Raw genomic sequence first — 27,067 nt, forward strand, 5'->3', positions numbered from 1 at the left:
TCAGACATCAGTCAGCTGGAGAGTGCGTGAGAGAGAGAGAGAGAGTCGAGAGAGAGAGCATTAATAAAGCATGTGCTAAGTGGTGTCAGTGGGTTTTGCTATGTCGGCAACTCGGCATGTCAACATTGCTCAGGAAAAACATGGCGTCTCAGGGTTTTTTGTCTGTAATCCTGCATGTTATAGTGCAGAGATGACTGGTCTATATACAGGCAGTCTCCCAGTCTAGAGTCTTAATCTGATATCCGTACGGTAGAGATGTGGGATATTTCATAACAGTATGTTTTTGTTATAGGGTGATTGGTATTACACTTGGATAATCCAGTCTTACAAAAGGGCTCTCAGTGCAGCTTGGCTTTAATGTCACCGCTCATGCTTTACACAGGGATTAGCAATGAATGCACCTGACAGTAGGCCAGGAAATACAATGTTTTTCTTTGGCAAAGATTTTTATGCAAAGTCCCCAGTTTTGCACTTTTGCATGTTGTTGTGAAGGAGTCTGCAAAGAGCAGTTGAAGCCAAAGAAACTGAACCTGATCCTCGATCTCGAAGGCGTGAGTGTTCTCACATCTCTCAGCGACGGCAGAAATATCGTCGCGACGCGCGCCATGCTGACGGACAGACGATCCATCGCAGGCGTCCTAATTGAAAACCCTGAGACAGGGGTTGACAATTAATCTCTCCCTCTCTCTCTCTCTCTCTCTCTCTCTCCTTCTCTGCCGTTGTGTCTGATTTCTACCGAGAAATACCTCGAAATGCAGATGCCAGATAAGAGTGTTATTGATTAGATGGGGTGGGTGGACAAGTGGGGGAGGAGGTGGAGAGGTTTTTCATCACTAATCTCTCGTGCTGCGACTGCATCTAAATAACCTGCAGAGAGGGATAAACAGGCGCATCCATCATGGGACGGCCAGTGGAGACAGTGATGGATGCCTCCGCCCCTCAACCGGCCCCTCCCCTCTCCCCCCCCCACCGCCACACCAGCCTCCCTGCAATGGGATGGGAAGTGACACCGGCACTCAGGAGAAATACCTGGCTCCAGCCAAGCACAAAAATGCCTGCTTTAGCTGCATTGTTGATGGAATGATTCGGAGCAAGGCAGGCATGCGTGCACGCGTGACTGTGCATGTGGGTGTGTGTGTGTGTGTGTGTGTGTGTGTGTGTGTGTGTGTGTGTGTGTGTGTGTGTGTGTGTGTGTGTGTGTGTGTGTGTGTGTGTGTGTGTGTGTGTGTGTATGTTTATGAGAGAGTTGTCCTACGTTCTCCTCCCCCTTGTCTCATTGAGTTTGCAGGATTATCCTTCTTGATATATCCTGTTTGCTTTGTTCCAAGGAGGAAAAGGATTTCACCGTGCATACGCAGCCACGTGCACGCAAACCGTGCGTGACTTTTGTGTGTGTGAGCCATATAAATTTGCATGGCACACAGATCGATTTGCATGTGCCTGCAAATGTGTGCATGTTTGTGCCCTGTCCTTTATTTATTTTTCTTTTTTTTTGGTGTGAGAATTTGTTTTTATATCTGCATGCCTGTGGAAAACAGAGGCAAAGTCTCCCTGAACAAGCAGACATGCCTGTGCCAGTGTGCCAGCCTCAGAGGTGCCAGCCTGATAGATATGGTGTCACTGGATCTCTGGCATTAAGATTGATCCCTTGTTCCCGCCCCCTTCCTTTCTCTCTGTCTCTCTCTCTCTCTCTCTCTCTCTCTCTCTCTCTCTTCTCGTCTCTCTCTCTCTCTCTCTCTCTCTCTCCTCTCTCTCTCTCTCTCTCTCTCTCTCTCTCTCTCTCTCTCTCTCTCTCTCTCTCTCGCTCGCTCTCTCTTTCGCTCTCTCAACAGATGGTTGGAGCTGCCCTGCTCGACTGTGGTGTGTGTCTCTCTCACTCACACACACACACACACAACGCACAAGCACACAAGCACAAGCACACGCACAAGCACACACATACATGCACGCACGGTTGCTCTCTGAATGAGAGCCCTGAGAGAGAGCTTGAGAGGCAGAGAAAAAAATGAGAGAGTGAGAGAGAGAGAGCAGAAAACAGGAAGCAATGTAGGAAAAGGCAGAAATGAATAGGAACATGGAGCAGAGAAGGGCAGGACAGCGAGGAGGAGGGAGAGAACCTGAGGAAGACAAGGAGTGAAAAGCGAGAATGCGCTTAAATAGAGAGGGGAGAGAGAGAGAGAGAGAGAGAGAGAGAGAGAGAGAGAGAGAGAGAGAGAGACACACACAGTGAAAGGGGGGAGTTGGGGTTCAAATTGAATTGTAGATTGAGTGGAGCCCTCTCTCCGCCCCCTTCCCCTCCCTCTTGCATTTATGTGGCGAGGCCACGCCTCCCTCCTTTCACTTGTCAGTGCATCTATAACAGTGAGCTGTCTGCACCGGGGCTGTGTGGGGGCCAGACCAGCTCTTCACTTCTGCCAGCACAGGAGGGAGGCTGCATCGACAAGACCCGACTCACTCACCAACAAAACAGGTTGGTGTGCGAGCGTGTGCACGCGCTTGCGTGTGTGTGTGTGTGTGTGTGTGCACGCACTTGCGTGTGTGTTTGTGTGTGTGTGCGTGTGCGTGTGCGTGTGCGTGTGCGTGTGCGTGTGCGTGCGTGCGTGCATGTGTGTGTGTGTGTGCTCTACTCGGGGACCTGTCTCCCGAGTTGTGTACATGTTGAAAGGTACACAGTGCCCGAGCTTTGCCCTAGTTTACACTCGAATGCTCAGCTCCGCTCTATTCGCCTCTGAGGCTTATTCATATCCAGCTGCTAACACTGCTGCTTAACAGGGGGTAAGGAAGATGAAACCTCACATCTATCTATCACTGGGACGGGGACTTCACCCAGTATACAGGCTTAGTCGCTTTGGATAAAAGTGTCTGCTAAATGACTGTAATGTAATGTAATGTACGTTGGGATCGGTGTAGAATGGAGGAGCTATTTGTCTGCTTGTACAAGTTGGTGATTTTCTGAAGCATCCTCAAGTGTTACTGAGAGTGTCCCAGTGTTGGGAGACTCACGGTGTGCTTTTGTTTGAATTGGCTGAAATGCAAGATGTGATAAAAAAAAACACTTCGTTCAGCCTTTTAGTGTTGACACGGCTTCCTGTCTGTCATGGTGTTGGTTTGGATCATTGGTTAGTTTTACTCTGTCTCTCTGTTTTATGGTCTTATTGGTTTGTAGCACTGGCACAGCCATGTTGTCCATTTTTCTTTTGATGCCACTGCCTCTCCAGATATGAGCCTGGTTGCATGAGAGGCTGTCCACCAGACTGTTGCTGAAGAGACTGAAAATGTTACAATTAGAGAAAACATACTAAAGCAAAAGTGTAAGTACAACTTTGTAGAAAAAGAAAGGTGAAAGGTGGAATGTGTCCGTCTTTGGAGTGTTTAAAATTGCCTACAGTATATGTACATTTCAGTGAATTATCAGGGACTGTATGGTGGAGTAAGAATTAATTCTATTGTCACCTATTCAACCATTCCAACCCTGCCACCCCTGTAGTGTCTGCATTCGGGTGAATGCGCTCACTAGCTGTGTTTTGTCAATGTCTTTATGGGTCAAAAGGCTGTGTTGTCAACATCAACAAATGCCAGCGGTTAAGTGCTATGACGTGGAGTAGGGCATGGCCACTGACCTAGGGGCTGAAATATTTATGATATATGATGTGTCAACCCCATGGTGTATGTGGCTGTACGGGCGGGAGTGTGGTATGGGATGAAGGATGAAGGTATGGGTGGATGGAAGTAGCAGAGCCTTACAGATCTCTGCTTTGAGCATTCATTATTTAGCAACCGCGCGCTCAGCAATGGAAGCTTATAACCCCCTCATCAACTGGCCTCTTTTCTCAGTGAGATTCTGGTGGACCAGCGAGCGGAGTCTCTTGCTTGGTCTACCTGTCAACTATTCCCCAGCCATGTCACCACTGTCACCACATGAGACATGCAAAGGAACATTTTCAGTTGGGGCATCCGCTTTTGTCTAAGTGTACACATGCATCAGCTGTAACTACTGCTCTATAGATGGTTACATCGACAGTATGGCTACTGCGGTACAAACTGCAACTATGTAAGTGACATGTAGTTGCAGTAAAGCTGCTGCAATGTATAAACTATAACTCTATGACTATTGCTATTGAGACAATGACACTTGCACACAGTTGCATCTCTGGCTATGCAGTATAACACAACTGGATTTGTGCACACCCCATTTGTGCACATTGCAGTATCGAGCACATGCGCTTGGACGCGCATTTTGTATACGGTGAAATTACACATGCATGCACAATTGTGAGCAGGCACATATGTGCACCCACCACACCCTTATCCAGATTAGTATTTTTCAACACTTATACGCATAAAGTACACACACACACACACACACACACACACACACACACACACACACACACACACACACACACACACACACACACACACACACACACACACACACACACAATCAGCAGTAGCGACGACCTTGAGACCTGTTGGCGTTGCTCGCTGTAGCTGTGCTGTGAATACATAAGAGGACATGTGGGACTCCCAGCGCAGACAGGGGAGGTGGGGAGGTGGGGAGGTGGGGGACGGCGTTGTTGTTCGTAAAAAAAAAAAAAAATGGCTGGAAAATGTGCAGCTCTGGGGGCGGTGATAATGCCGGTGGTAGGATGGCGGGTTTTGATGCAATTGAAGCCAGACACCAGCATGAATATGTATTGTATGCTAATGTCGCACGCTGGCTGAGCCTGTTGTCTCAACCTGCTGATGAAGGCTGAGGCCATGCTTCCCCAGCCCACCCCTCCCTCCCCGGGGGCTCCAGAGGAAGTCGTATTGACAGGCCGGTAGTAGACACGGGCCACATCGCTGGCCACGGGGACACCTTGAAGACAGGTGACAGATATCAGTGACAAGCAGCCAAGGTGACAGCTGGACCACTTCTGGGGGCTTCGTTGGGGGGGGGGGGGGTGGCTTGAGGCACTGCAGGCACCTGGGACAGCTCGCTTTTACCGCAGCTCTGTGACAATCTGTTTTAAGGGCACAATGGTTAGATTTAAGGGGCTTTTTAGACATCATGTCTCTCAGTTATTTTCTTTACACCTATATATCCATCCTTCCGCCTTCTCGCCACTGTCGCTCTTCTTATACACTTAATCTTATACACTCACACTGCTGTTTTTATTCGCAGTCACGTGAATTCACACACACTCTCACACACACACGCACACGCACACACACACACACACACACACACACACACACACACACACACACACACACACACACACACACACACACACACACACACACACACACCCCCACACACACACACACACACACACACACACACACACACACACACACACACACACACACACACACACACTCACACTCACGGGCTGTTTTAAAATACATTACAAGTTGCCTGGCACATATTTCTCCTCCAGAGTCTCCCTGTTCATCTGTATGTATGAACTGGCTGTTAATAGGTCCTGTGATGAAGAGGCATCAGGAGATCAGTGTGTAAATCTCAGCAGCGATGCTCCACTCGGCTCTAACGATGGAGAGGCAGAAGGCTCTGTGTTAAGACCTCTCAGGTGCGCCTGTCTCAACAGCGGGGAACGAGGGAACATGTGAAGGTCTTTAGGAGAATGGAGAGAAAAAGGAGTACCATAAATAGTTGTGTGTGTGTGTGTATTGGAGGGGGGGGGTTGCACACATCCGAGCCTGTGTTTATTCATGTATGCTTGTATGTTTTCCCGTATCATGTCTGCACAATTTAGTTCATATCTGTGTGTGTCTCCGTGTGTGTCTCGGTGTGTGCGTGTGCATGTGTCGTGCACGTATCCGTTCCCAAAATGCCCACGTGCGCAGACCCCGTTCACCTGCTGTGCACGAGTGCAATCAGATTTCAATCTCTTCCCATCTATACAACTGAGCTGCTGCAGTGGAGGTGGCCCATAGGGAATGTAATTATACCCTGCTGGCCACCGCGCACAGGCTTCACTGCACTATCTATCTCCCAGGAGGGATAGCGACTGGAGGGCCCTTCTCACCAGCCCCTATCAAACACCAGAGATGTCACACGGGTCCAGCTAGCTCTCTGTATTTGTATTAAATCCCAGCGCCTCTTTCTCAAATCATTTCCCCCCTCCTGATCCCGGGGGTTATCGCTGGCCTTTCGCATTATGGATGTGAATTATTTATGATGGAATTAGCTGCGGTTGCTAAGAGCACTAATAGAGCGATGTTGGAAGCTGGACAAAATCTCACTTTCCTTTTCTCTTAAATTTCCTCTCAAAGAATTTTGTGGGTTTAGAGAAGTGTTCGCAGCCTCGTCATATCTGACGACAAAAACTACAACATTGTGTTTTTATTTTGTTTCGTTTTTTTCTCTCCCCTGAATCTGTTACATTTCTTAATTGATTAATCCATTGTCCACACTTTCGTCCAAACCCGTGGCTCTCCCACCGCCCATTATTGGCTGTGCTCTCGGTGAGGTGTGCCCTGGTAAAGGTATCCATTAGCAGAGCAAAAACAAATAAACAGACACACCCTGCTCTCCTGGACTTGGGCAAACAATCAATGAGAGCTCTCAGATAACAGCATTGCTAAGTGGCCCATCGATGCTGTGATTAAATGAGTACAGGATGCAGTGATGGGAGACTAGGACCTGCTATGGCACAGGACAGCAACATCGTAGATGTAGTCAAGAAATCCACTTCGGGTCAGACCAAACAAATACTGGACCTGGTTAACAAGACCAAGGTCAACACACAAGGCCAAGTCCCAGAATAAAACCAGCTGCATCTTTTTCAAGAACAAGATCGGAATGCTGTACAAATCTTTTATAACTGCCATACATACAGTATAGCCAGATACTCATATTCTGTATTTGGTAGCTACTGTGTAAACACTGTAGCATACACACTGCTGCCAAGTAAAGTTGTCAACCTAATTTGTCCAGTTACAGTAGAAAGCCTCCTGGCAACTTTAGTCTGAAGAGGCTTTTTGACAGACGCAGAGAAACTAAGGAGACAGGAAAGAGGTGTGGAAGAATCAAGAAAATTGAGACCTATTTACCTGATCCCAAGATAAGACAGATCGATTAGATATCTGAGATTGAGATGAGACACTTGCAGTTGTCTGCAGAACGTCGCCAGTGTGAATGTCGATAGTGACTGGCAAGTTTTGAAAGTGAAAATTGACTCTCTGAATCATTACGCACGTCATTATTCTACATCTAGTGATGTTGGCATAGAAGCAGTGCTTGATGTGCCAGAGTGAATGCAGGGGAGACGGATTCTATTTTTAATTTCCCTGCGTTGCCAAATTCTGACTCCCTGTTAATCAGTACCCCTGTGTGTTTTCTCGCCCCCTGACTCCTGAAAGTTGTTAAGTGTGGTCATAACTTTAACCTCTCTTCCGTTCTCCTAACCCCTAGGGGTGTTGCAACCATCGTGGTGCTTAATAAGGTTTATGGAATTACAGACCTCTGAAATTGGATTTTCTCGCTACACCAAAGCAGGGGGGATTGTGGTTTAAGGGTGGATGCGTTAGGGGATCAGCAACCTGTGACTTGGCCATTTTTGGCAATGCACCACCCTCCCAGCCCCCCCCCCCCAGGCTCTGATTGATAGATCAATAGAGGGCAACAGAAAGACGACAGGTGAATTCATAAGTATGTATAAAATTGCACTCTAGTTCTTTTGTAGTGTATTTGTTACTTTCTCACCTCCATCTCTCACACACATATTATCTATTTTTTTGGCTTCTCTCAGTCCTTCTCTGTGAACTCTCCCCGTTTCATCTAATTCCGATCTAATGAATCCTTTGATCTGTCCTAACTGAAAGCCAGACACATCCCGGACTGTCTGATTTGTACACATCCAAGGTAGCTGCATAATCCTCAGGTTCTGAGGGCTGGTGAAGCCATTCGCTCCCAGCAATGTGAAAAGATTTGGGCTGGGTCTGCCCATGCTTATAGCATTTAATGAACTGTGGGATTCATTTGTTAGAGCCATGATTCGTTACACTTTTAATTCCCTACTCCGCCCACAGCCCTGAAAGGCTATGCCACCGCCTCACCAGATCGATACGGCTTCTTATTGTACAGGCCGGATTCAAGCAATAACTGAGGAGGAGGTGTGCGGCAGGGGACAGGCTGGAGAAACTCTGAGAAATAAAGTGTGAAAGCGTGATAGTGAAAGTGTACACTGTACAGCCAATTGAATGTGGAAGACGTTTGGCAGCAAAGGCGGCATTCATTAGCAGAGCGTCCGTCGTATAGCGGCTTAGTGAACTCTTAACCCATTAAGACCGGGAAAGCCTCCATCGTTTTAACCACTTTAACCATTATCTTATATCTTATACTATTCAAAAATAGCAGATCTGCAAGCTCAAAGTGCCATGCTATGAGCTTGTAGATCTGCATTTTTTTGGGGGGAAATTGTGAACATTTTTGCAAATCTTTGAATGTATATGTTTTTTAAAGCGAACATTTTTAACTTAAATTTTTGCTTCTGGGAATTCTACAAACAGTTTTTTTTTTAAATAAAAACTTATGTTGCTATAATATCAATGGTTCTCAAACCTTTTTCATGTCAAGGACCACTGAAAATGATATGTACTTGTCCGCGGACCCCCCCATCTCTTGTTCCAGGGACCCCCAGAAGCAAAGATTTGAGTTAAAAATGTACATATATATTCGCACAGAAGATTTGCACACATTTTCACGATTTTCTTTTTCAAAAATAGCAGATCTACAAGATCATATGAGCTTGTATATCTGCTATTTTTGAACAGCCAAATAAATCTTAAAATGACACAGATGCGTTCCCGGTCTTCATGGGTTAATTGGGGAAGAGACAGGGCTGAGGATGAGAGATCAATAGAGCCAGAACTGGAGCTCCGGCCCACTGAAATCAATCAGTCTGCTGCCCAAGAGGGAGAACACGGCCAATCACAGAAAACATGGCCCGGGGCTCTTGCTCATTTAGCCCCTTGGTCAAACTTCATCAGGATCAGCCTTGGAGAGAGAGACGGGCAGCTCATTCCATTTCATCCCGCTCAAAAGAGTCTGCAGCCAGATGATTGCAGCCGATTGTTACACAAGGCATTTGATGATTTGAATTGCGAGGACACATAAAAATGCACTTAGAAATTTGGCTTCATTATGTTAAGAATTGGAGTCTGCTTTAATGAATAAAATATGATTTGGATGAACAGAGAGGTACTTTATGGCTGGGAATAATAATTGAACGCAGGGCGTATTTTTACTCTATGACTAAAAATAGCCACTTTCCCCTGTTCTTCATCCTCTCTCTCCCTTCGTTGGGGTAATAACCATCTCTTTACCCTGTCACTTTTTGATGTATCATCCTTTTATCCACATCAAGGACAAGGCCAGGTGTCGCATTTTCTCTCCGTGCCACGCTTGTCACATCGCCTCGTCGCCCACCGCTCGTTTCATTCTCTCCCCTTCATCCTGCCTGCCTTTCCGCTTATTTATATTAAACCTGTCAGTCCTTTATATTAGCAGGAGAATAGGAAAATAAATCACTTTTGTTGTTCACAAGCCTCTGGTGTCTGCTGAGACAGTACAGTTTTGTTTGGATATCACGGTTGGCCAAAATGAGATCCTTTACATGGACGTCGCGCTTTGACTCGTTTTGTGGTGTTGTTGCACAGCTGAAGAAGGCCTTCTCCATCTCTGTGCCCTTGGCGTCCGACTTGTATCTCTGTTCCGCGTTAAGCTGGGCAGGAAAATGCTCCAAAGTGCAAAGCATGCCATGACAGAGCCCTTATCGTTTGCACTCCAGATGGACGGGAAGATAGATAGACAGGCACAGGTGCCTGGCCTCGCCTCTCTTTGATGCCCATGAGTAGCTGGCAGAGCGGGTAGCGGGAGAAAGCAGCTGGGGTTGGAGACATGCCCTGGCAGAGAGCCGCATGTGGGCTTATAAGGTATTCCAGCATATTCTTAGAATATCAAAGACCTGATACACAAATACACGCATACAGTACACTTATAGGCTATACGCTGATTGGGTGTACTGTATATATATATAGTGCATGTGTGCAAGTTTGTGCATGCATTACTACCAGGAGACCTCACTGATAGGGCTTTGTGGTGCACCCCCCAGGATAATGTTTCACCAAAGAGAGGTTTTGAAATGTTAGCAGCGCGCCGTTAGAGGGAGATTGAAGCCAGTGGACCAGGTTCAATGTTACAACACCCGGTCATGGAGCCGTCGAGTTTGGTTTGGCTTGGTTCCGAGGGGCTACAAGTTTATAGGCCACTGACACCCGTCCAATCACAACAAGCAATCAAACGGCCTCGGTCCTGTCAATGCATCTTCACACGCAAACACGGAACAACGTCTCGTAGCCGAGACACCACAACAAGAAGGTCGTCTCAGGCGCAGAGAGGCAGCACTAGACAGCGGCTTGATGGAACGAGGCGGCTGAGAATGACTATTTTCATGTATCCCAGCTCCCCCTGACACCTCGCCTGCTGGATGGGCATTTACCCGTCTGCCTGACAAAATACAAACCGCGCTTACACAGCTTCACAACAAGCAAACTGATTATTAATCTTTATGTCTTTAAAAAAAATCCGGGACATGAGAGGTAATTATTTTAGAGAAGATGCTTTTTTCCCCTAACTATACTATTTCTGGCACAGCTCTAATGAAACCACCCACCCAGACTGCTGCCTTGTTGTAAGTCAAAAACGGTTTGCTGTGCTTGTAACTGGTTCCAGATGGGTGTGATATTAACTTGTGCGGTATGCCACCTTGTATCCGGGTTGTTTATTCTGCATATCACAGTGTTCATCATAGTGTTTTATTATTTTTTCTGTCCTAAAACAGATGTGTCATCATCCCTCTGGGCATCTGCGAAGGAGGAGTTGTGCCTGGGAGTGGCATCTGCTAAGTGGGACTCAGAGAGCCGTATGGCATCTGTCACTGAGGACAGAGACAATAGACACTTGCATCTGCTTGGGGATGAGCCAGAATTGACATATGACTCATAAATCCCCTCTCAAAAGACAAAATGGACCAGCTATGAACAGAGTGTGCGTTATGATACGCAGTCCGAACTGGTTAGAGCTCACACGTACACACTGTAGTATATTTCTCACCTTCCCTGGACTTTGTGTTTGATTCCAGAACTTGGTGCCCAGAGGCTGAAGGAGAAGAGACACTCAGAAAAAAAAGCCTGTTTTGAAAGGAAGGTAAGGCTATCTCTTACACACTGGGAATTCAATTATCTTTCTAACCTCTCTCTCTCTCAGTTAACTTGACCCATTAAGACCTGAGGCCGATTCTACAAATGCCTAACTCTGAAAAACGTATGTTTCTATGTCAGTGGTTCTCAAACTGTTTCATGTCAAGGTCCCCTAAAATCATATGTATTTGGCCGCCGACCCCCATCTCAAAATATTTTGTTCCAGGGAGCCCCAGAAGCAAAGTTTTGAGTAAAAAAAATGTCTTTAATAATATAAATATATTCAATGATTTGCACACATTTTCACGACTTTAAAAAAAATGCAGATCTGTAAGCTCACAGCGCGGCACAAAGTGACGTGATATGAGCTTTTTATGATTTTTTTAATAGCCAACCAATGTGCTACAGTATATATTTAGCTAAAATCTGAAATGACACGGATACTTTCCTGGTTTTAATGGGTTAACGAGTGCACATTCAAGTGGGTGTTATGCATAAGTTTGTGCATTTATATTAGACGTGGATGTGTTCATGTCCATGCTTCTGTGTGTCTGTGTGTCTGTGTGTGTGTGTGTGTGTGTGTGTGTGTGTGTGTGTGTGTGTGTGTGTGTGTGTGTGTGTGTGTGTGTGTGTGTGTGTGTGTGTGTGTGTGTGTGTGTGTGTGTGTGTGTGTATGTACAGTATGTGTTTGTGTGCATTCATGCATGCGTGCATGTGTGTTTGTGTTTGTGTATTTCGTCTTTGACACAGCATGTGCATCATATGGTCTATTTATGGGTTGTGTGCTACCCATTGTTCAGTGGTGCTTTCCAGTGGCCCGTAGGCTTACTAATCAGACTCTAGTTAGTGTTACTATCACTATGGATCCCACAGACCACACGGGAGATGGGGAAAGACAACTCCACAGCGGGCTAGTGTCAACACTGTAGCTGTTTTTACCGCAGGGAATAGATTCCTCACTGTCTGAGGCAATTCACATACTGTGTCCATATCGCCTTTCTGTAGCTCATGGTCATATCACCTTACTGTGGTTGCCTGAGATTTGCATTTCTATTTGCCAGGAAAGAGAGAGGTTGTTTTTGCACAAGCTGAGATGGAAGGCACGATCAAAGTGAGCTGTTAGCGTCCTTCTGCGTCCAGGTTTGAATGCAGCAGATGTGCTGATCATCTGTCCAGGACAAGAGAGACTGGATATTAATGGAGCAAGGAAGATGGTTATGATGGACATGCATGAGGATTAATGATGCAAGCTACTGCTACAGAGTAAAATACTGTGTGTTATTTTGTTATTTAGTTACTTACTTACTTACTTAAATACTAAGTTAGTTAGTATTGTAAGCTGGGCAGAGAGGGGACAGAGATCTCTGTCACTACGACTCCGCTCCACTAGCGACTCCTATTGGTTGGTTCGGTACGCCTGTTTAGCAGGGAGAGAAACTGGGTACGCTAACGCGTTCCTCACTGTCGGGTGAAAAGAAGCGGCTGGTGATGTGTATCGTAGGAGACACATGCTCATCTACACCCACCCACAGACCAACTGTAAGGCTTAGAAGTGACACACAGTGTGGATATATTTGGGAAAATTGGGAATTGGCATAACGACTAAATTGGGCGAAGAAGGGAGGAAATATATTATTGTGCGCATGTAGGCTGAGTAAACCATAGCTGGATAGTGTTTCTTTGGTGCTGCTGGCTACTGACCAGTGAGAAGGCAGCATGTTTGCGGTGTCGATGTGATTTGTTTCATCCTGTGAGAACAGTTGGACGACAACAGTAGCAACTGGAGCAGCAGCAGCACTCAGCAGATGTGGAGCCATATTATCTGCACAGCTGCCTGGCATAGAATCACTGACAAAAACATCAGCCTGTGGAGCTATAATCAGCTTTCCTTTTAGATTAACCATCAGGTAGAACGGTGCTTAGCAATGCCCTGGTAGTTTACAGGTGCATTTGAAGAGGCGATAATAACGTGGCTTGCCGCATGGAAGGAAGGTTTCAGATTCAGCACAGGAGAGGCATTCTCTCATATCTGTGTGATGGCGGCAGGAGAAGACAGTTGAATGATGCACTATTCTGTTTGAGGCCTGATCTCCACTTCAAAACCACAGTATGAGGGCACTGTTCGCCGCCCACACTCCATCCTCCTCACGCTAGCAGAAGGGGCCTTTGGCGGTTCTGGATAAGCTTTAAATGTAATTGTACGGCAGAGTCACTTGTAGATCTGCTATTTTCAGCGCACAACTCCATCTTTATCAGAGTACACATTAAGCAATAAACAGCTAGGTTCAGCAGGCTGTCCCTTCCACACAGAGAGCCCTGATTGTGTCAGCACAGGAGAAACGTGAGGTTTCTCACTGATTTGTTGCAGCTGGTTGCATAAGGTTCACCTCAAAGCCGCAATCTGTTTTTAAGTTTCATGTCTTGCCCTGAAGGAGAGAGGTAATTGCAATGATGTCCAAAAACTACAATAAAAAGGGTATTGCATCTACCTGACACCAGGGTCTAAATGTCTCAATGGAAGAGTAGGGAGACCACCTTCAACCACAGCAGCTGTGCTAGTTATATTGTATTAACATACTCATACAGATTAAAGTGATAGTTCACCCCCAAAATGGCTTTTTTTTGCTATCGATTAGTCACCCCATGGAGACTTGAATTCATGGATATTTTTTAGTTTTTGTCGCATTCCTAAGCCAATCATTTTATGACCGGCAGCGGTTCCGGTAGGAGACACAAAGAATCTCCTTTGTGTCTCCTACCGGAACCGCTGCAAATTAGGACTTAAGAATGCGACAAAAACAAAAAAATCTCCGATAGAAAAAAAGTGATTTTTGGGGTGAACTATCTCTTTAAAATGAAGTTTTATTCATTAAAAGTCACAGACTGTAGCTTTAATGGCTTGCGATTGACAAAAAGGACCTGTTTTCTCTCTGAGAGACTTCTGTTGATGGTGGCAGTTTGTCCCCAGAGTGTGTTCTGTACTGGCCTGTGCGACATTTCTTTCCTCAACCCTCATTTTCCACATCAATAAGATGGAAAGCTTGCTCCTCTCTTCCACGTGTCCCTGTCTGCCTTCTGCTCACTGATTAAAAGTCAAATATTAAAGTGCTCTGTTGTGAAGCTCGGCTTAATTGATTCTTTCCGCCGGGCGCGCACAGAATGGGCTGACAGCAGGCGATACCAGGCTTTGTCAACATTGGGCATGCTGCCCGCTGCTCGGGATGGCACCCCAATAAAGCCCCCTGTGAGTGGGCCAACCTGCCACACACAGAGATGCCCCCTCAATATTCTAGCCAGGCTTCCTGGTAAAGACACAGGAACAGCTTATTGTCTGCACTTGGTCTCTGTTCCTTACAGCTCCTTCATCATCTTACTGGAAGCTGTCTTGTGTGTGTGTGCGTGCGTGCGTGCGTGCGTGCGTGCGTGCGTGCGTGCGTGCGTGCGTGCGAGAGAAAATGTACAGTATGCATGCTCCTCAGGTGCCTTTGTGCTATAGTCTGTGCTGCTATGGGCATGTACAGTATCTATATTGCATGCTGAACGAATCCCCCCGTGCTCTGCTCACTTGCTTCAATACTCAGCTTACTCAGCTACTATCTGTGTTGGAAGTGCTTAAAGGAAGTTTCATCTAAATTCGACAAAAGGCTGTCTTCTCTGATCCCCTCTACTCTCCCGCTGTTGAGAAAATTGCTTTAATAGCTCTTAAACACAGCTGTGGTGGTTAAGGCGCATCGAGGGTCACACAAGCCATCACTGTCCAGTGTCCACCCCCTCTAACCACTTAATTAGCATTGGCCAGGATTTGGGTTGCGGTGCCGTGGGTCTTTTCCTTACAGTATTATCAGTACATCTCTTGGTGTACGATGAAGGGATCATTAATTGAAATCCTCTCAATAGTAAAACGTTAAATCGGTGTTCCTCTGTCCCACTCTAAACCAAGGCAATATATCCCCGTCCCTCTGCCTACTTATCCTATGAATTTACTGGCTGTTTTATGAGCACATTGAATTGGCTTCTCCCTCCACCATTTATTTTTAGTGCTCATCCACTCCACATGTTGGAGAGTGCAACAGCGGTTCTTGGCACACTGTGCTACACGCTGTTCATTACCGGCGGACATCCATCTGCGACGTTATATATAATCCCCCCCTTTACCCCACGGATGAATGGCTGGGTATATCTCCTGTCCCGTCCCATGCTTTATGGTCTGTCTTGAGCAGAATGAATGGTGCGATACTGAGAGGGGTCCAATAAAGGGGGGCAGGGTGGGGGGGTGTTGCGGGTGAAGATGGTTGTGGAGGTTGGGGGCAGGGAGGGCGAGATGGCTGCCAGTGTGGTAATTACTCTATTAGCGAAATGGGGGGGGGGCCTAATCTCCGTCCTCTGACACAGCACTAATTACAACGCAGGGGTGATGAACTTTATCAAAGCTCTGCTAATTCATGTTTAATGGCTGTGCAGGGTAGAGAAAATTAATCCATTCATGGACGATAGCGATGTGTTAATATTCTGCTGATAGATTACTTGTACATTATACTTCCGGCTATATTTATATTTAGCAATACTTTATGCATTATGCGTTTAGTTTATTAGTTTATTATGCGGTTAGTCCAAGTGCTGATGGATAGGTCAGACTCTAAGTCAACTAGTACTACTTTTATTTATTTATTTGAATCTTAGTTGTATTTCAATTTTTTGTTTCATGCCTGCTGTTGTGCTGCTATGACACATGTATTTCCCCACAGGAATCAATAAAGGTCTATTTCCCCACAGGAATCAATAAAGGTCTATCTATCCATCTAGAAAGAAAGAAAGATAGAAAGAGAAAAGGGTGATGAGCAGGCGCTCAGTCGCAAATATGCAGCAAAGGGGAGCATCATCTTGTGTGCCTATTTTGTCCTCGAGCAAATCAAGTGCGTATGACATTTTTGTCTTTTTGTCTCACGTTGCCTTCTGGCATTCCTCTGATCCGCCGTGCATTCAGACACTGAAACAGTCGGCCGGCTTCCTTCACAAATAAGAGCCGTGGAAAAGCAGTTAAAGCGAGTTAGACACCATCTCCGTCCCTCTCATTCTCTACCGTTGATCCCAGAGGCTGGGGGGGGGGGGGCTTAAGAGGCTGAGGGAGGGTCAGGATCACAGCCGCAGGGGGGCTGACAGCCGGCTTCCTCCCTGACAGGAGCCTAATGGAGAGCTAATAGGAAAGAGTGGAGTTCCAGCCCCCTGTGCCTTGACCTTGACATGAGACTGTGGTTACTGTGGTAGGAGGCAGGTGGGTGCACGGGGGTGGAGGGGGGGGGGGGGGGTGAGATGACACCAGAGGTTAACAAGTAGTTTTAGGTGTGTCTCTCTCCCTCTCTTTTTCTGCTTCTCTCTCTCAATTTCTCTCACTCACTGTTTCTCCCTCTCTCTCTCTCTCTTAAGTCTGTCATTCTCATCTACGGTATCCGTGATTCTACCTTACTTTGTTTACCTCTCCAGTAGTCAAATTACTGCTGCTAGTTCAGCCAGTACTACATGGAGAAACAACAGTACTTAAATCTACATCATTTCCCCTGTGGTGTTGTGTGGCGTGTGTGTGTGTGTGTGTGTGTGTGTGTGTGTGTGTGTGTGTGTGTGTGCGTGTGCGCGTGCGCGTGCGCGTGTGCGTGTGCGTGCGTGCGTGTATTTGTGTGTCTAAACGCAGGCTTCAGGACAAATTTTCATTTGTAACCTTGATTTAAAATTTAGATTAGTTTCCTTGCTTGAGTTTAACTTGACTTTGCTGTAAATGTAGCACTTGCTCTGTTATCTCTGTTTTGTGTACATTTTAATAGCATATTAACATTTCAGGGTCGGCAGTTAATCGGGTGGTTTTTATTATTATTATTATGGAGAGAATTACATGCTCCTTCACCATTTGATGACCAGCAATGTGAAGATTCACTATTAGTACTTATAGCCTTTATTTTCTCATTCTGTGTGTGTGTGTGTGTGTGTGTGTGTGTGTGTGTGTGCGTGTGCGTGTGCGTGTGCGTGTGCGTGTCTGTGTCTGTGTCTGTGTCTGTGTCTGTGTGTCTGTGTGTGTGTGTGTGTGTGTGTGTGTGTGTGTGTGTGTGTGTGCGCGCGCGTGCGTGCGTGCGTGTGTGTGTGTGTGTGCCACTCGTGTCACTCTCATTTCTGTCCCTGCCATAGATCTGAAGGCCGTCTCCACAGGGACAGCTAAACTCTGTCCATAAGTATCATTTGGAGCAGAGGGAGAAACCTGCTGCCTGATCAATCTGAACCTTCATTAAAAGGCTGCCTGGCTCAATGCAACCTTACACAATATCAATACTATAGCGCCACAGAGAGACATCCAGAGCTGTTAGGCAGCCCAACTGTCATTAACGAGTGGGCACGGTGCCAAAGGCCGCTTTCCTAGGCCACTTAGGCTCCCCCCACAGGGTCCCGAGCACAGGTCAGGACAGACAGATGGACTGTCTGGGCATCTGTCCCGAGGTGGGGGCAGAGGGAGATGGATATGGACCCGTGCAGGAGGAGACAGCCTGTACTCACAGCAGAGATGGATGTGGGACTCGTTTGTTGACTCGATGCGGTTACACACTGCTGCGGTTTCACCTGCAGTCATCTGGGTTTTCATTCTGCTCCACTGTATAAGCCTGGAGGATTCTTGTGTATAGACGTGGAGAATTAAAGGAAAAAGGGGACTTGTGCAAAAAAACAATATAAAGACTAAATGCTCTCTTTCCCCCCCTTTTTTAACTTTAAACTTCACAAATCAGCCATAAGGCTTTGGCACTGTGCCCTAGTGGGAAAATCATTGTTGTTGAATGACGCTATGTCTGTTTCTGAGCAGGGCAAATGGGGGGCATATAAGTGGGCATACATCGAGAACCTCCGTAATTCAAATCTTTGTGTGGAGGTCTCCCCCTCTGTACTCCAGTCTTAACCCCCTATGTTGGTCCGACGGGGGGTTGAGGGGCTGAGGAAAACAGGGTGTGCCTTTGTAAAACCCCATAATCTCTCAACAAAGGTTTTGAGAAAGCCAGCAAAAGAGAGAGAGAGAGAGGGGGGGGGAGGGGTTATGACAGAGAAAGGGAAGAGTGACAAAGTAAACCAGAGGTCTTTGCCTCTCTACTCCCCCAAGGGCATGCTTAACACCAGATAAGATGGTCCCTGTGGTGCCTATATTCCCATTAGGCATTCCCATGTTATCCAGCTTTGGGATGTGTGTGGAGGAAGCCAGTAATGGAGGCAGCTGACAACCATGATCCTCAGTCCAGTACTACAAGTGGCCCTCCTGCGGGTTTGAACATCCTTTCTCCCCAAGGGCCTTGTCAACATGAGCCCATGGTTTTTTAAAAGCCAAGTAGAATAACCCCAAGTCTTTAAAGATAATAACCTGTGCGGTAGTTATGACAGTAGCTCACTTCCAGTGTATTGATTTATCCGGGCCCGGTAATTTATCCACGAGGCGGGCGGCAGTTGTTTACAAAATTGTTGAAACCGATATTGTCGGTAATCATCATTAAGTTGAGGCCATTAGCAGCGGTCCCCACTGCAGGCGCTAATTTGATGACGGGAAAGAGAAATAGGATGTAATTAAAACAGAACAGATGACAGTTTAAAACCTTTGGGTCCTGTGGAGTATATGCTGATCTAATTTTACTGACATGGGTAGAAATGGAAATAAGGAGCTGTGCCTGGAGTGCAGATCACAGCGGTTTCTACAGCAATCTCCTTCTAAATATCCTTTTTTGGTTTAGATTAGCGCTGCTGACCATTTTAGTGGCGCTTGTCACATCATGCTTTTTTCAGATGCTACCTTTTGATCGGCGGCTATTGATGGATAGCTCTCGTTGGACCTACGGTCGCGACGGTGTCACGTACGAGGTAGTTGGCGGTGTTAAGGGTCCGACTGAGGTGGTTAGGCCAGGAGGACAATGAGCCCCGGTTGATTTGTCTGTAATCCGTTTAGTTGAGATGTGACACACGGTAGGAGGGCTTTGCCTCTGGTCAATAAGTGCCAATAAGGAACAGCCATCACTCAGCAGGCTGCCCTGTCCACCAGCTCGCTGGCTTGTTTCAGCTGTCAGGCCCCTGTCGTGGAGACACAGGCGATTGAACCTCTCTCTCTCTCTCTCTGTCGGACACATCACAAATGGCTTTCCCATACAGAAATTCAATAGCGCAGGAAAAGGGAGAACGCTTGCGGACTGTGAAGCAGGCCATAGTTCTCCCCCCAGACTTCTGAATAAACCCATCCAAACAGCTAAAGTATTTACAAAACACCATTGACAGTTTCTCATTCGCCTCAGCCTTAAAACCCCTCAGAGGCGGGGCCACAAGGGGCTGTGGGGGTGTTGGGGTTTCGGGGGGCTGGTGATGGGGGTGCTGAACTCGATTTGGGGACAATCAGACCTCTGTTGGTGTTCTCTCTACCACCTCTCCATGTTCCTTTTTTTCGTCTCTCTTGGAGCGTACGGCAGGGGTGTGGGGAAGGGGGGCTGGGAGGTGGTGTCAGATGGGGGGGGGGTGGAGGGGTAAATGCCATGACCTCTCAGGGTCAGCCCACACAGCCGCGGGGGCCCCGTATGGAGACCCCCTCCCACCAACCCCCCCACCCTCACAAAAACTCACAGACCACCACGCTAGCCCCCGCATGCCGCTCCCGTTGCTGCTGGAGACAGAGCGAGGAACCCAAGACAGGACGGTGGAGGAGAAGAGTAGAAAGGGCTTTAAACCGGGTCCCTTAAGCCGGCAAGGGTGACTTCAATTCAGAGCTGATGGTGGTGGTGTCACAGAATAGTCCCTTCTGCAACAGTTTTGTGACAGTGTTATTGCGGTATGGCAGCAGCCCAAGCTCATTATGAGGGATATCTCGGCTTGTGTTAGTTTGTTAAACTAGAATGAGACCAAAAACAGCAGACAGTAGCTGTGAGATGTCCCCTCCACCACGGCTGGGGCCGAGCAATTTCAATTCAAATGTTGCTGTTCATGCTGCTCATTTCCGTCAGATTTCAGAGATAATTAGCTTGGCTGTTGTTCTCGCCTTTGTGTCCTGTCTCGTTGGAGAGAGAGAGACAGAGGTTTAGAATCTGATACGCGCTTTTGTGTGTATGTGTGTGTGTGTGTGTGTGTGTTTGTGTGCATGCTGTACAGTATGTTTGCCGATGCTATTCTCTGGGTGTGTATCTACTGTTGTGTGTGCATAAATTATGTGTAGATGCATGCTATTGCTTATATGTTTCCATATTCGAGCATGTCTTTATCTGTACGTCTCTGTGAATGTAGGTACTGTATGTATGTGTGAGTTTGTGTGTGACTACTTGCGTGCATGTTTGTGTGTGTGTGTGTGTGTGTGTGTGTGTGTGTGTGTGTGTGTGTGTGTGTGTGTGTGTGTGTGTGTGTGTGTGTGTGTGTGTGTGTGTGTGTGTGTGTGTGTGTGCGCGTGTGCGTGCTCGTGTGTGCACATACAGGCACAAGGGCGAGCGTGGTGTACATTTATAGTCAGTCAACAGAGCAGATGCAGGGAGTCTGTCCGCGCTCTTTGTTCTGCAGTGAGATCACTTAATGACTGGGCCTTTTGTATGAACTGACACCATCATCATACTTGCTCCATTTCTCTTTCTCCATTCCTTCCTCGTCTCCTCGTTATTTCCACCTCTCCAATCATCCAGCATTGCATCCCTCCCTGTGATATAGGAAACATTTAGAAGATAATGTACCATGTGGATTGTACGTGCAGTTTCTGTAAGCTTAAAGGAGAGTAGTTCACCCAAAAAATTACTTCTTTTCCTATCAATTACACACCCCATGAAGCCTTGAATTCATGGAGATTTTTTGGGGGGGTTTTTTGGTCGCATTCCTAAGCCTATAATTTGATGACCGGGTCATCGGTCAGAGACCTCAGTAGAAGACTCTTTGAGTCTCCTACTGGAGACTCTGCCGGTCATCAAATTATTATATATTATTTACTTAATTACTTTAAGTTGTAACCATGAGGACAGAGGTCACACAGCCAAATACTACAAGAAAATGACATGAAAGCATTTTCGCTAGTTTTGAAAGCGGGAAAACCCTTATCTTATGGTTAGGATAAGGCACTGAATTAGGATTGGTTTTAGGGCTAGAGTGAATGATAAGGGTTTGGAATGGATAAAGCGTCATGTTAGGCAGTAATGTGCTGTAGTTCACTGTTTCCCAAACGGTGGGTTGGGACCCTTTGGGTCGCAAGTAAACATCCCTTTTTTTTCGTTTCCTGCATTTAAAAGATATTATTTCAAAAGATTTTAAAAACTTTAAACAAAATAAATCACAACTTTTGATCAATTAAAAACAATTCCAACATTTTTCAAAAGTATTTCATGTATAAATAAATAAAATAAAAAAACGGTTAAGAAGTAGTGAAAATAGCAGATCTACAATCTCACAACGCCGCGTTGTGAGCTTGTAGATCTGCTATTTTCACTAGTTTGGGACGGGTCCCAGGGCAAACTTCCAATTTCTCTTATGGGTCTTGAGCTAAAAGGTTTGGAAACCACTGCTGTAGTTGTGCAGCATGTAAAGAAAACTATATGCTCTCCACTCTGTGTGATCACCACTATAAATAAACAACAAATGTTTTCACACTAGTATCAAATACAAGACCATCCAAGTGCACGTTCACTCTCCGTCACGGAATCTCACTTTTTTCCCCCCCCGCATCTAGCCTCCAGAACAGCCGATGCTTTCATTCCCCAGTCATTCTGAAGCTCTAGTCATTATGTAGAGCTAACATTGACACAACTCCCTTATATCGTCATCTGCCTTAGCCTTACTGAGCTGGAATTTATTATTGGTTGGCCTGGTAACAGAGGGCGCCTCCCCCAGATGGAGCTGCGTCAGTGCATTTGGACCCGTCTCATCAAATCTCTTGTGAACAACCTAGTTTCATGCAACTTAAATGCAGCTTCATACAGCTTGGTGTGATTTAAAGTATGACTTTATATGTGTGTGCGTGCGTGGGTGCTTGCGCGAGCGTGCGTATGCGTGCGCGTGTGTGTGTGATGTTCCATGGTTCCAGCCAGAACACATCACGGATACACCCCATTCAAAGACACAGAACCAGACTCGGTGCAGAATTAATGATGTGTTGGACTCTAAAATTACTCTCACATTCATATTTCACCGTCTGGGCAGCTCTTTCCTTCTGATATGAAAGGGAGAGTCTGTGTCATCACACGCACCCCACACACACAACACACACACTCACACACACACACACACACACACACACACACACACACACGCACACACACACGTGCACTCGCACAGGCAGAGTTTAACTATAATTGAGTACAAAATATTTCACACATGAGCCCTTTCATCGTGGGCAAAAATCTCATTTAACTCACACCTTTTAGAGTGCGGCCATTGCTCTATTGTGTTGGCTTATTGAAACGGAAAATTGCCGTGCAGATTCCGCCTGACAAGCTAGACCGCGTGCCGAGTGCTGAGCTTATCAGAACCTCGGGGTAATCTAAATGAAATCTTCCCAGCGAATGGAATCTGCCTCAAACGCTATCTCCTGTCATTCTCGACTATTAAAGTTTGTTATTAGGAAGTAAAAGCCCATTTCTCAAAGGAAGGTGTGGGTCCTATTTTTAAACCAAAGAACAGCGCTGGTGCAGAGTTATCTAATGGGATTTGGCCATTATCAGTCCTGGGGCTTGACAGCGCTGATGGGTCGCGTTGACATTATCAGGAGAAGCCATTGTTTTAGAGATCATTAAATCACTGTTCATTTATTGAGAAGTAAGCTCAGAGGTCATCGGGTAGAACAATCCACTTGGGACACAGCTGTGTTCCTGGGGATGTAGCTTATGTGATGATGGCTATTTTTAGCTGTTGTGTATTTAATTTGTCTGGACTGACAGGCCAGCTTCTAAAGTTACTTGTATGTTTCCATGGCTTCTAATAGTGCAGCAGAGATTTGAGAGAACGGAATTTTTGATGAAAGATGACAGTGACTGTTGAAATACATTTTGTACAGTGTTCAGCACTGCTATACCGCCCCATAGCCATATTGAGAGACACACGCTCACGGACACACACATGCACGCACACACGTACACATACACACACTACAAATGTGGACCTGCATGCACACGCGCATGCACACCACATAAACTCTTCTCTTATAGAAAGTCTGACATACAGGCATGCCGTTGCAAGATTTGCATCTGAATGCCAACTGTTGTTAGAAAATTCAAGGGTCCTTGGAGATTTTGCACATTCTAGCCAGTGCTATACAGGCCAGTGGGAACAAAGTCACACATTAGCAAAGCTCTGCCAGCCTCAATTATGACCAAAGGGATTGGCTTGATGGTGTTGCAACAGGGCTGCATTCAGGCCTGGATGTGTCTATTTAAACATTCCTGCCCGGCCATTTCCTTCATGCCTGCACCAATAGACATCGGACTGAAACATTCCTGTTGAGAATGCAAAACAGATTCAGCGGTTTCTACTATTGCATTCAGTCTCATTTCATTCTATTTTCCAACAGAGCCCCTCGGTCTGTGAATCAAGTTTTCATGTTTGGGGAACATTGCAGCGTGCATTGGAAATGCTCACACTTTGTTCTCACCAGACTCTATGCCTTGAGGTTTTCCCTCCCTCAATCTCTCCGTCTCTCCGTCTCTCTCCGTCTCTCCGTCTCTCCGTCTCTCTCCCCCTCTCTCCCCCTCCCTCCCTCTCCCTCCCTCCCTCTCTCTCTCTCTCTCTCTCTCTCTCTCTCTCTCTCTCTCTCTCTCTCTCTCTCTCTCTCTCTCTCTCTCTCTCTCTCTCTACTTCTCTCTCTCTCTATGTATCTCTCTCTCTCTCTCTCTCTCTCTCTCTCTCTCTCTCTCTGTGTGTTTTGTACTCTCACCATCTTCGAACATGTGTTATAGCGAGAATAGAGAAGTATGACTTCTTTATGGTGGTGGGTTATTTCCTCCAGGTTTCACGCACATTATGAGACAGACATGATTAAATTGCAAGTGTGTGCTGTGACTCGTGCTTCTGCAATATGTAATAAATGTTATTTTGTTCCTCCGGTTTTCTCATATTATTCTCTCTGAGGGTCGCACCCTCTCGGAGGTGGGGTGGGGTGGGGGGTGAGGGGTACGGATAGCATGAATCAGACTTTATGCCCACATCAAAGCTCCAGGTGTTTTATTTATAAAGGGAAAAAAAGAACATTAACGCCTCTGCAAAGTCTTTGGAAGATTTATCGCTTTTATACTCTTGTTGGCTTCCTCCCCACTACTCACTTTGGCTGTAAAAGTTGGTGTATTCAGTTCTTGTGTGTGTGTTGTGCAGAGTGTAACCTAACTGTCTGTCTCTCACGTCGTGGCTGTGTTTCATCCCTTCGCTCGCGCAGCAGTAGCCGCCGCTGCCTCGCCACCGTATCCTCCACACTGTGACATGGCCAGCTCTGCTGTCATGGCATTTATAATTCAGTGTTATCAATAAAAGATGGACGGCATTAACTTTTCATCAAACGCTGCAGTGCTGCTGCCTTCCGACGAGCTCTTTATGCTGGGAGGACTTTAGTGTAAAAGTTTGCTTCTCTCTGTTAGTATAACCTAGATGATCTTTGATCCTCCAACATGCTTTTAGAAGCCCCATTCCGTGTGATCTTGTATTCTGTACTCTCTATATCACACTATCTCTACCCCCTCCTCCTCCTCCTCCTCCTCTCTCTCCAAAGCCTTTAATGAGTTTTGCTGAGAGTCACATTTACTCGAGTTGTCCCGTGCTTCTGTCTAAATGGCAAAATTCCCACTTTCGTTTCTATCTGATGCGGCTGAATCAGCATTGCTGCCTCACCGTTCGCTCACTTAGTGCAAAGAGCTGATCTGTGCAGCTTTCTGTCTTAAGTATCAGAAACAGGGTGTTAAATCACCGCAGTCCATGGAAACAACGCGGCTTACCATTGGCATTTATGAAAGCACACAAAACCATCATGTTGTCTGTCGGACATAGGGATTGGCTTGGCTGCAATCGGCTGCTTCATAATCATCTGTTTCCATGTTCCGTATTACACAGTATCCTCGTCAAGGGAGTTTTTGCTGTAGACTTCACTCACTACTTTCACTCCTTTATATTGTCATGTGGCATCTGCCACCCGTAGAGAGGCACAATATGAATAGATAGAAGATAGAGAGAGAGTGATGGGGGACAAAAACAAAAGGAGCGTATGAGTCAGAGCTGATAAAAGGCTGTAAATCCAATTTATTTTCCTATCTGGAGGGAGAAGAGGCCTCATGGGGGTGGGGGGGACATCAGGAAATATCCACTGCCTGATTTATACGTGGTTGTGCATCGTGTCGCAGATCTACAAGCTCACAGCGCATCGCACTGCAACGCGTTTTAGAGCTTTTAGATCCGCTGTTCCAAGTATAACGGTCAATAACACGATATTCACATGGTTGACTACAGATAGATCTGTACAATGTGTGAGAAATGGTGCCTGGGTGGTTCTTGTAAATTCATGGCTATATTAAGCACACTTCCTTCATGTGTTCTGCCAACATCAGCTTCTTTGCACAGACAAACAACTGTTCAACAGGAAGTACCGTCCCTTACCGCAAAACCGCTCTGAAAGAGGAATCTTCTCCAGAAGGAGGAACCACTGCACTCGTGGTAGACAGTCTTAATTTGAACACAGGGAATCTATTCTTCTCTATGTCCCTAAATGTCCCGGACGACATTTTGATACTTGTTTTGGAGACAGACCTGGTTAAGTATTTTACTCTCCTTCAACGGGGTTTGTATGTTTTCGTTGTGTTTTTTTTCTTCCTGCGGCTCTCCTTGTGGCTGGTACCTTGTTTTCAACCCATGCGAGTCATGAGAGGGATGGAGAATTTGAGAGGTGGGGTGGGGGGGGGGGTGTTGGGGATGAGAGAAAGATGCAGGGAGAATTTCAAACAGTCTCACCGCTGAGGGTCAGAGCTCATGTATTCCTGAGGGGAAACAACCGCATGCCCTGCAGAGAAGAGCAGGAATTAAACCAGAGCAAACACAGCTGGTGTGTCTCTCTGTGAGTGTGTGTGTGTGTGTGTGTGTGTGTGTGTGTGTGTGTGTGTGTGTGTGTGTGTGTGTGTGTGTGTGTGCGCGTGTGTGTGCGTGTGCGTGTGCGTGCGCGTGCGCGTGCGCGCGTGTGTGTGTGTGCGTGTGCGCGCGTGTGCGTGTGCGTGCGTGCTTATATGTTCCCTCCCACTTTGTATGTGTGCATATGCATGGCACTTGAGTGCACGTGCGTGCATTTGCGTGTGCATGTATTAGTGCGTTTTGATGCGTGTGGGTCTATGACTTCACTTCTGTCTGCGCATATGAGATAAGATTTTAAGGAGGGAGGACATGAGGGAGTGAGAGCAATATAGGGAGGACCTAACCGAGTGACACATTAGCCTACAACCTAGTCCAGAGAGGAACAGCCAGGCTCTCTGTGTCAGACAAGGGGAACTTATTCGGGCATGGCGTGATGGCTCACACATCACCTCATCTGCAGTGAGTGTGCCTGGAGATACGTTCCACACGGCTTGGGTTCCTTTGCCATTAGGGAAGCTGATTAAAGAGGTAACGATTATTGCTCTTGTCTCTTCCCTCAAATTTCAGATACTGTATGCGCACCATGCACACATGGGTGCATGGTGTTGTTATGATGATAAATGACATAACACTAACAGTGAGGTTGTTGTTAAGCAGTGTGCGCTCTCCCAGCTGAGGGAGTCTGCAGATGGGCTGCTGTTGTTGTCATCTTCTCTGAGAGCCGCACTCTCCCTGTGGTGCGCGCAGACACACACACACGCGCACACACACACACACACACACACACACACACACA

The 27,067-nt window shown here is 46.5% G+C and overlaps 1 protein-coding gene across 3 annotated transcripts in view; it reads left to right on the plus strand.

Moving 5' to 3' along the window:
- The first annotated feature begins 2,096 nt into the window (after positions 1-2,096).
- The window catches only part of sulf2a (sulfatase 2a), a 49,870-nt gene continuing 24,899 nt past the window's right edge, over positions 2,097-27,067 (plus strand). The window contains exons 1-3 of one of the 3 annotated variants that reach the window (XM_080424594.1): positions 2,097-2,133; positions 2,165-2,470; positions 11,154-11,218. The gene's annotated coding sequence lies outside the window, so the exon portion shown is untranslated. Of the gene's footprint in view, positions 2,134-2,164; positions 2,471-11,153; positions 11,219-25,844; positions 25,960-26,580; positions 26,800-27,067 lie in introns of those variants that run through there. The other 2 variants (XM_080424596.1, XM_080424595.1) reach the window with 2 other exon arrangements.

Source organism: Gymnoscopelus braueri, assembly GCF_963280865.1.
Source record: "Gymnoscopelus braueri genome assembly, chromosome: 3".
NCBI lineage: Eukaryota > Metazoa > Chordata > Actinopteri > Myctophiformes > Myctophidae > Gymnoscopelus > Gymnoscopelus braueri.